Genomic DNA, 11,258 nt, shown 5'->3' with positions numbered 1-11,258 from the left:
GGGCTTTCACTCCCTCTCTCGGTCTCTGCTGGCTGGGGCTTTGAGGCTCAGTGCTGCAGTGAAGGACATGGAGCAGCTGGAGGAGGCCTTGTGGAACAGGGCAGGAGGAGGTTATGAAAGAGAGAGGGAATGCGAAAGAGGGAGAAGACAAAGAAGAGGATCCTGGGAAGGAGGTACAGGCCTGGGACTGGCAAAAGTTAATTAAGGGCTGTACATGATATAGGAGGGCAATTTGCCTAGGGTCAATCCTCCCCTTCTCCGGGTTTGGGGTAGGGTGGTGCCATGGGAGCAAGCAGGCATGTTTTGTTTCTGCTACACCCCCTTTGCCCCAAAAGTTCATCATCCACCACTGAGCCAGAGGGCACCGGAGATGCATGAATTAAGATGGATTGGCCTTTAATAATACATGGTGGGACTGCGATCAGGCACAATTGGTTTCATTTTCCCAAAGAAAGGCTCATCTTTCCCAAGTTTGGGAAACCGTTGTAAGGAATAGAACTTCAAGAACTGTGATGACTGTGTGTCATAAATATAAAGGGAAGGGTAAACCCCTTTAAAATCCCTCCTGGCCAGAGGAAAAATCCTCTCACCTATAAAGGGTTAAGAAGCTAAAGGCAACCTCACTGGCACCTGACCAAAATGGCCAATGACGAGACAAGATACCTTCAAAAGCTGGGAGGAGGGAGAAAAACAAAGGGTCTGTGTCTGTCTGTATGATGCTTTTGCTGGGGACAGAACAGGAATGGAGTCTTAGAACTTAGTAAGTAATCTAGCTAGGTATGTGTTAGATTATGATTTCTTTAAATGGCTGAGAAAATAGCTGTGCTGAATAGAATGAATATTCCTGTCTGTGTGTCTTTTTGTAACTTAAGGTTTTGCCTAGAGGGATTCTCTATGTTTTGAATCTAATTACCCTGTAAGGTATTTATCATCCTGATTTTACAGAGATGATTCTTTTTTACTTCTATTAAAAGTCTTCTTGTAAGGAAACTGAATGCTATTTCATTGTTCTAAGATCCAAGGGTTTGGGTCTGTGGTCACCTATGCAAATTGGTGAGGATTTTTACCAAACCTTCCCCGGGAAGTGGGGTGCAAGGGTTGGGAGGATTTTGGGAGGAAAGACGTGTCCAAACTACGTTTTTTCAGGAACCCAGATAAAGTTTGGTGGTGGCAGTGGAAGTCCAAGGGTAAAATAGTTTGTACCTTGGGGAAGTTTTAACCTAAGCTGGTAAAAGTAAGCTTAGGAGGTTTTCATGAAGGTCCCTACATCTGTACCCTAGAGTTCAGAGTGGGGAAGGAACCTTGAAACTGTGTCTGGAATGTTCTGTGTGGCAGAGTCCAACAGGCGTGTTAGTTGTAAGAAATTGTACTTGGAAATTGGTTGGAGGATGAACCTACGTCGAGAACTACATCAACTGAATGAATTTTGTTGTTATTTCGTTCTTAGTTTAATCACTGCAGTAATTTAAAAAAGCCTGATTGTGTTATTTGGATCCAGAGACATAGACTATACTATGAAAACACCACTTGTCTCAAACCCCACCTCTAGCCCACCATACTTCACTGGGGTTCTGTAGGAGCTTTTCTCCTTTCATGTCTGTAAAGTGTCATGCTAACCTATGACATTAAATAAATAAGAATTATAAACAGATGGAATATTACAATATAGTGTTGACTGGGTACCACAGCTGAGGGGAAGCCAGTTGTCCAAGCCCAAAACAGAATAAAATGTAATGTTAAATTCATCTGTGAAGTGAATCCTATCTTCTGTTCCTTGATGCATTCAGCACATAGCGTTTGACTCACTGTAGCAGGTCAGTCTGAAAGCCAGCTGGCCTAGTGGTCAAGCCGTGACTCCACAGTTCTTTTCAGTCTCTCCGCTTTTGAGGAGGGGCCTGCTGGATTGTATACAGCAAGTCTCAGCCCCTCCTGTTTGTTTCCTCTTCTCCTCTTGGGGCTCTGCAATGACAAAGGGAGTGGGGGAAGGTTCTACCGGGTCCCAGCCCAGGGCATTAAAGAGGTGTGGCAGTGTCCAGACCACCTGTTGGTTTACCCCAAGTTATACTTCCCCCTGGGTCTTGTCCTGGGTCTTGTCCTATCGGGCTCCAGCTCCTCCCTTTGGAGCATGGTCACAGTTTTAGTAGTAGCAGTTTAGCCTGCCCGATAGGGTAACGTCCTGTTTTTTGAGGCCTCTCGTGAGTGCCCACCTCTGAAGGGAGACCACTGCTTCCATAGTGGTCTTATCAGAGCCATAGTCACTCTGCCCCTAGCTCCATGCTTCAACCTCAATTCTATCCCCTGGCTGCCAGTGCACTTTTAAACTCTCTCTCTATCCAGAGCATGCCTCACAGCTGCTCCCTAGCTTAGTACTGGCCTATGCCTTGCTTTGGGTTAGTGTGGGGTTTGTAAACCTCATCACACACCCTCCCCTTCAGCTCTGGGCAGACGTGCTGAGAGAACCCTCCTCATCTCATGAAAAGAATTGCATTTTATGGTCCTTGCTGGTTTGATATAGCACTTCAACGTAGTATGGCTGGAGAGACAAATACCACTGCATGACTTGGGAGTTGGTGACCTTCATAGACTGTAGAGGTGCATGGTCAGTCACTAGACGAAAGGGGTGACTCCATAGGTAGTAGTGCAGGGCTTCTACAGCCCACTTTACTCCTAGGTCTTCCTTCTCGATCGCCAGGTAGGTGACTTCCTTCCAGGGAGACAACTTCCGGCTAAGAGAGAGGACAGGATGTTCCTCTCACCCCATCTCTTATGACAGTATGGCTCCAAGGCTGACATCAGATGCATCCATCTGCAAAATAAAAGACTGTGACAAGGCAAGGTGGAACAAAACAGTTCCTGATTTCTCCTGTTTTCTCCTAGTAGCTGTGGTTGCCGTACTTCATTGTTGACCCGGGCAAGCTGCTTGTAGGCTCACTTCAGCATCATAGCAATTTGTTGTTCTTCAATGAAATCAACTTGGTTTGAGAGTAGCTCAATACTGAGTTGTGTGATATATGGGTTCTTGGCTTGAGTACCCATGGGGTGTAGGCCATCAGTAGGGGTGGGGCCATTAACTGGGGACACGGAGGTCTTCTCCCTCAGGTCACCATCCCTCCCCAACCCAACCATTCCCTGGGTTCTTCTATTTTTCTGTCCACAGATTGTCTTTTCTTCCTTCAGGGATTTCCCTTGCCCTGCCTCTATCAAGTACTGAAATAAGTTCAAGTCCCACCTGATTATCACGGGATAGGCCTGGTTTGTGGCTACCCCCATGCAGGCTGTGTTCACATGGTACTGTGTAATTAACTGCAATCATCTCATGGGGTTGGGGTGAACACCCTCTAGATGCATTGTAGAAATCTGGTACTTGAGGGGTCTCCCTTGGCCCTTGCCAAACATTCTCTGACAATTGTCTGACTATATCCTTAGTCTATTAAGCCTAAGACTCTGACATTTTTAACCTGCACTGGGACCACCAGTTTTTCTGGTGCCTTCTTGCAGGCTCTGGATTCCATCACCAGATGCACTCATAATTACAGTCCATGAATGGGCAATCCCATCAGAAGTGGTCCCGTTGTCCCATCTCTACATGAGGACGAACACCATCTCTACGTGAGACGTGGTGGTCTCCGCTTGGCTCACTCCTGGGTGGGGTAGCAAGGTACCTCTCACATCTCCCCTCCTTGCCCTTCCTCTGGTTGTCTGAGTTGGTTAGGACTGGCCTGTGTCCCCCCTTCGTATATTTTAGGCAGTGTGTAATTCTTGGTCAGCGTCCCCATTTCTGACAGTCTCCAGTCGGTGTTAGGGATGTAAATATTGATTTAAAAAGTTAACCGGTTAAATGATTAAAATTATATCATTTAACCAGTTAACCGTTAACCAAGGTAGCTCAGGCGGACCTGGCACAGCGGGGGTGGGGGCTGGGGTTGCTCTGACTGGCCAGTGCAGCACGGCCCAGGCTAGGGCCTGCTTTGGCCCAGCCGGGACTGGGGCCCGCTCTGGCCTGGCCGGGGCTAGGGTCTGGGGTTCCTCTGGCTGGCCTGCCCAATGCGGCCAGGGCTGCTCCGCACAGCCAGTGTCCCTTCTGCTGGCCCGGCATGGCTGGGGCTGGGGTCCCTCCTGCCAGCGTGGGGCCTCTGGGGTTAACAGTTAACCATTTAACCTTTTACATCCCTAGTTGATGTTGTACCATCCTCTCCCATACTCTGAGTGGGAGAATTTGGAGGAACTGCTCTAACACAATCTTCTCCACCACCCATACTCCTGTTCTTTCCTGGGGTTGGAGCCGCTGTTAGCCGTGTTCCTTTAGAGTCTGGGCCACTGGCCTGTGTCAAACTGCAGCTGAAAATCTCTCTTGCTGAACCTCTGGGGGTGGGTCTTGTTTTAAATGCCAAAAGTGTCTCAGGTGGCTACTTTTTAGTAGGGAATAGTCCTGCACAGCTGTCATGTGGAAGCTTCAGTATATGGCCTGGGCCATCCCTGTCTGGTACGGGGTGACCAGAATTGCCCAACTCTCCACTAGCCAAAAGGCTGCCATGGCTACCCTCTCAAATGTGACTAGGAATGTTTCAGGCTCATCGTCTGGTTCTTTTTTTTGACAGTTTCAAGGGGAGGTTTGAAGCTGAGTTGGGGTTAACTGCTCCCCTCAATGAGTTAGATAGCATGTTTTGGGGCTGTACCAGCAGCACCACCAGTTGTACCAGCTGTTGCTCCCTGTGTTGAGTGGCCAACTCCCTAACAAGCTGCTGCTGCAGAACCTGTTGCTGTTGTTCTTTTGCCAATTGCTGCAGCAACTGGGTCTGTTGCTGATTCTCCAAAACCCATTTTAGCAATTTGTCAAGATCCATCTCCAGGGCTCCCCTCCCACTCCTTTAAAAAAAATACACCTCAGGCCATGAAAGCCATGTCATGGGCGACTCGTGGGCACAGAGTGAGCTGCTCAGTAGCAGGGCCAACAGTCAGAGATCAATCAGGGCCAGGCCAGGTCAAAACAACAAAAGTCAGAGTCCATTACCAAACTGAGAGTAACCAGCAAGAATTGGGATTGCGCCATACCAGGATCTTTCACCAGGGCAGCAATGATCTTAAGCTGAAGACAGTAAAGAGGATCAGGGTCAGGGTCAGGGTCAGCAGTCTGGGATGAGGACAAGTTGTAGTGAGGCAGGATCTAAGGCAGAACCCACTGGAGGTCTGTACTCTTCAGCAAGCTCCCAGAAATGTCTTCATGGTTTATATGGGGAGTGCCAGCCAACCAGGGAATTGTGGATGGCTATTGCTTATGCCCTTTAGGGCAGGACTTCCTGCAGGCCTCAGCCTCTCAGTATGTCTTGGTGGCAACCCAGCCTGGGCCCCTGGTGGTGATGAGGAAGCAGTGCCTCCCACAGACACCAGTTCTAGGCCCATGTGTTCTTACACAGGCTCCCTTTAGTTACAAAGTTGTTGCCTGCAGTCTCCACAAATTTTTGTAGTGGGTCGGTGTGAAAGCCAGCTGGCCTAGTAGTCCGGCCATAGCTCCAGAGTTCTTTTCAGTCTCTCTGGTCTGGAGGTTCAGGGGGTGTGGGAGCATTGCTGGGTTGTATACCGCAAGCCTCAGCCCCTCCTGTGTGTTTCCTCTTTTCCTCTTGGGGCTCTGTCACAACAGGGTGGGGGGAACTCTCTACTGGGTCCCAACCCAGGGCCCTAAAGCGGTGCTACAGTGTCCAGAGCACCCATTCGTCTTCCCCAAGTTATACTCTCCCTGGGTCTCTTCCTACCAGGCTGGAGCTCCTCCCTTTGGGGCATGGTCATAGTCTTAGTACTAGCAGTTTAGTCTGCCTGGGGGTGAAACATCCTGCTCTTCAGGGCCTCTTGTGGGTTCCCACCATCGAAGGGGGAAGGGATTGTAGATCACCGCTTCTGGCGTGGTCCTACCAGTGCCCTGATCACTTTGCCCACAGCACCAGGCCTCAGCTTCACTTCCAAGTGCAGCCTGTATCTCCCTTGCGCTGCCAGTGCCATTTTAAACTGTCCCTCCACCTGGAGCATGCCTCCCATCTGCTGAGGTGCAGAGCTTCCCTAACCCAGTATTGCTCCATGCCTTAGTCTGGTTTAGTGTGGGGTTGGTAAACTCCATCACACTCACACACACACACACTTTTTTTAAAGTCAGTCTGTCTAACCAAAAGAAGGTTGAGGGGAGATATGATTGCTCTCTATAAATATATCAGAGGGATAAATACCAGAGAGGGAGAGGAATTATTTAAGCTCAGTACCAATGTGGACACAAGAACAAATGGATATAAACTGGCCATCGGGAAGTTTAGACTTGAAATTAGACAAAGGTTTCTAACCATCAGAGGAGTGAAGTTCTGGAATAGCATTCCAAGGGAAGCAGTGGGGGCAAAAGACCTATCTGGCTTCAAGATTAAACTTGATAAGTTTATGGAGGAGATGGTATGATGGGATAACATGGTTTTGGCAATGAATTGATTTTTAACTATTCGTGGTAAATAGGCCCAATAGCCTGTGATGGGATGTTAGATGTGGTGGGATCTGAGTTACTACAGAGAATTCTTTCCTGGGTATCTGGCTGGTGAATCTTGCCCACATGCTCAGGGTTCAGCTGATCGCCATATTTGGGGTTGGGAAGGAATTTCCCTCCAGGGCAGATTGGAAGAAGCCCTGGGTTTTTTTTGCCTTGCTCTGTAGCATGCGGCATGGGTCACTTGCTGGAGGATTCTCTGCATCTTGAACTCTTTAAATCATGATTTGAGGACTTCAGTAGCTCAGACATAGGTGAGAGGTTTATTGCAGGAGTGGGTGGGTGAGATTCTGTGGCCTACATTGTGCAGGAGGTCAGACTAGATGATCATAATGGTCCCTTCTGACCTTAATGTCTATGAGTCTGTCTTTCATCATCTGTAGCATGTTGTTATTTTTTATTCTGTAGGGAAGACAATGTGCTTGGTACTATACAGTTAGCAAAATTCATTGTTACCTTGACATTGCTTCTACCTTGGGGGGAAAAAACCTTCATTCATATTTTTATCATTTAATTATCAATATCATTATCTTTTCTTTGGGTGCAGATGTGACAATCTGATAGTGACAATGATGCAAGTATCAAACCTTAATGCAAATAGTTATTACCCAAATATTTCTGTAACCCTTCTGCCCATCAGAGTTGGGAGCAACAAGGGCCGGGTTCAGTATCTAGGGGTTTCATTCCAAAAACACAATGCAAAATCGGCTCGAGCCCCCACCCAGTGACCTGGGACAAATATATACCATCCCCGCCAGGCGCCTCCAAGAGGCAATACTTCCCCTCTCGCAAACACAGAGTCTGAGTGTAGCTTTGAGCAGGGGGTTGGACTAGATGACCTCCCGAGGTCCCTTCCAACCCTGATAGTCTATGATTCTATGAAAAGCCTTTTAATAACTGAGAGAAACAGTGTGGCATTATGTTGGGGAAACACCACCAACAGGATTCATAACACAACCCATGAGCAAAAAAACCCCACCCCTAGCAAACAGGGGCATGACCTTTCCCTTTGGTTCTTGAGTCCAGCAACCCAAAGTCACCCAAAATCCCAAAAGTCCAACAACCCAAAAGTCTCTGTCCCTGGTCAGTGCAGTACCAGAGTTCAAAAGTTTATCTACAGAGCTTTACATCCCAACCTGGGTGGAGATGAGGGAGTTATGGGGCACCTTACATGGTCCAAAGCCGATTGCCCCAACCTCTCCATAGGGCTCCGCTCCGCTCCACCAGCCAGCCTATGAATTGCTCCGCTCTGCCAGCCACCCCCATGAGTTGCTCCAGCCATCCCACAAACTGCTCTGCTCCAAGAGCCACTCTGCCAGCCGTCCCACAAACTGCTCCACAATATATCTTCAGGCTCCCCCACTACTTAACACAACACTCAGTGATTTCAGCTTGTAGTAAGGGAGCCTCAGTGCTGGTGCACCATTGGCCCAAAGTGAATTCAGCTTAGTAGCCTGTAACTAGACTCCTAATGGAATCAAAATTAGCTCTGATATTCCACAGTAGAAAAAGGAGAAAATGAAATTAATACATCCAGCCCTCACCAGGGACCCCATACCACCAGCTATTACTAACCCCCCTTAACCTCTCTCCACTCACTGAGTTTTGGAACCCATGTGCCTTGCCTAGCGAGTGCTACTTAGTTGATGGCAAGTCCCTCCATCATAACAAAAGGCCAAGTACAGTTCCTCTGTCCTTGATTCACATAATCAAGATAATAACAATCTATTCTTCCTGCCCCAATAACAGAGAAACTGGGGATCCCACAGCAGCCAAAGTGACCATTTGGACAGCTATGGGCTCATACTCAGCGGGGTGGGTGTGCCTATGCAAATGAGATCAGCCCCTACAGTTCTTTTCCACAACTTGCCACAACTCACCACCAGATCATAGAATCTATGACTCTGCTTACATCTCATTATCATCCTAAATTGCTACCCTCTGAACTTCAGCAGTCAACTTCACTAACTCCTTATCCAGTTCAACACTCTGCTGTTTTTCAAAGCTCTCCATTGACTCTTCATCCACTGACTGACCTCTCTGATCTTAAATCTGCTTGTACAGTACATCTCTGCCAACTCTCTTTGCTCCCTCATGGTGAAATCTTGGGCCCTGTGAAGTAAATAGCAAAATTCCCATTGACTTCAATGGAGCCAAGGTTTCACCCTCAATCTTTGCTCCTTTTCTTTAGTTTTATTTGCATTCCTCCATATTTCTCAAGTAGTAGCCCAGAGAGATAATATACTGCATGAGTGGAGGAGGCTATTCACACTTCCATGTCTCTCTCTTTTTTACAAAATAGAATCCTGCTTTAGTGCAGAAGGGCCAGACAGAAGAATATAGTGTCCAGGGACCTTGCACACCAGCAGTTCCATTTATAGAGGTAGGAAATTAGGCTGCCTCTGCTTGGCATGTGAGCAGCCTGAGGGTGCCCCTTGAGCCATCAGCATTGTCTATGTAACAGCATCAGCACTGCTTGCATAGCACTTACAGCTGCAAAAGATGCCAAAGCAATAGCTTTTCTGCAGGGAGAGCAGATGCTATGGGCATGCATCTCTTTCTTTCTGAACTTGTTTACTGGAGTATCTCCCTCCCACTCAATGCGGATTTTACAGGTTTGGAAAACAGAGTGAGCATCCTGCATGGTGAGTTTCTGTGTTTCCCATTGCCCATGTTTAAGATACTCACTGTACTGGATCAGTGCTTGCGAAGAAAGTGTTTAAAGTTGAATTGCAGCCCTAGGCAAAATGAGTTTGCTGGTTTCTGCTCTTTCCCTACTGAAGATTATATGTCAGTCACAACAGAAGGATGCTAGTTAGTTTGGGTCATGTGGTTAGTATGGATCCTGGGGAGGAAAAGGCCAGCACAGTTCTCTGAGTGCTCTAGAGACATCAGAATTTAATCTTCAGTACAGCAAAAGTTCTTTTCTTCAAATAAAGCTTAATTTTAAATCAACAATTGGTCATTGAAGAATTATTACAGTTCTGTTCCAAATTTTATATTTTCACATAAATTCCTTGAACAAAGATATAGTCTAAATATTTAAAAGCAAGAAACAAAAGCATTAAGGAAGCAAAAACACACTAAGAATCTAATAATATGGGTATAAAGACATCTGTGAAAGGCTCAGTCAATAAAAGACATCAACCCTCAGAAGTTAAGTAACAACTAAGTTAGAAACTGGAATTAAAGTGAGCTAAGTAAGAGCTACCTGTCTTCAATGTTCATTCTGCCAATGAGTTTGTTCCAACAGGAGTTTCGTGATGTGTAATGTCACTTAATGTTCGTTTGGTGGAACTGTATGGGTGCTCCTTGCCACAGTGATTAACTAGTATGGGAGAATATTGGTTTTGTGAAAATTACATGAGGTTATGTTGGGAGAATGATTTTGTTACTTCTACAAAAGTTGCCTTTATTTGGGTCATAATCTGGTTTAATGGACTTATTTTAGGGTCCTTATGTAAGATTCTCAGCAGTCAAGAGTGAGTGAATGCTTTATCAAAAACGCTTAATAGCAACTGTGAAAAAACAGGACGGGGGTGGGGGGTAATAGGCGCCTATATAAGAAAAAGTCCCAAAAAATGGGACTGTCCCTTGTTTGGCACTGGTTTGGGCTTGAATTGTCCTGCTTGGAGAAGATTCTCCATTCATAGTGTTGAATTGAACTCTTTTAATAAAGTCAGTTGTTATTTTTCTAATTAACCCCTAGATTATTGAATACATTTACTCCAAACATGACAAATTGAAAGCCCCAAATTCATTAGGCAGCAGAACTACCCTGAGAGACACAATAGAAAAGTTTAATTTCCTCTGTGTGTGTAATCTACCCATCTATCAAAAAACACCAGGCTTTCCAAGTAAAGCCTATCTCAGAGCAGTAAGTAAGATGCAATAAGAATGAATAAAAAAGGAAGCCTTCAGGCAGACACTGAATCCACCTGTGGCAGCATGAACAGGGAACTACTACTCATTTCTTGGTGCACTTCTTCTGCTTCCAGTCTCATGTGGCAATTCTCTGCCCCAGTGTTGCAAAAATTCTGTTGATCACTGATGTGATCTGTCAGTGGGTTTCATTAGCTCTTTCCTGAGCAGGATCTTTCCTGACACTTTTCACCTTTCAGGAGAGCTGCATTTTTCCATTTGTGACAGACTCAATTACACTGATGCAACGTCATGGATTTTAGCAATAGTATGATGAGTTCGCTGTCTAAAATGGAAAATATCAACCAAAAAGAAAATGTAGTCCATTGATAGCCATGCCACTTCTAGTGAAAAGGATCTGAGGCCTTGAGTGAGTTCTGTCATTTGCTATGTGAAGGTTTCATAGTTGGACTCTTGACACTTTTCTATTTCATTGCTAATAATATTCTTAATACTGCAGATCATGGAGTTACATCACGGTGAATCAGGCCTATGTGCCAATTCATACTTTGAAAACATTTCCTATTCCTAAAGGCCAGTTTTCACCATTTTGCATTACTGAATTGGAATGATCCTTTTGTTGTTCATGCCAGGCTATCACCTTTACTCCTCTTCTCTCCTCCTTTAGAGCAGCTCTGCCCCACCTCATGGTGGAACAGATAGGTGCTCCTTGCCACAGTGATTAACTAGTATGGGAGAATATTGGTTTTGTGAAAATTACATGAGGTTATGTTGGGAGAATGATTTTTGTTACTTCTATAAAAGTTGCCTTTATTTGGGTCATAATCTGGTTTAATGGACTTATTTTAGGGTCCTTATG

The sequence above is a fragment of the Lepidochelys kempii genome, chromosome 2, assembly GCF_965140265.1.
Source record: "Lepidochelys kempii isolate rLepKem1 chromosome 2, rLepKem1.hap2, whole genome shotgun sequence".
Classification (NCBI taxonomy): domain Eukaryota; kingdom Metazoa; phylum Chordata; order Testudines; family Cheloniidae; genus Lepidochelys; species Lepidochelys kempii.
This window is presented reverse-complemented; position numbering follows the sequence as displayed.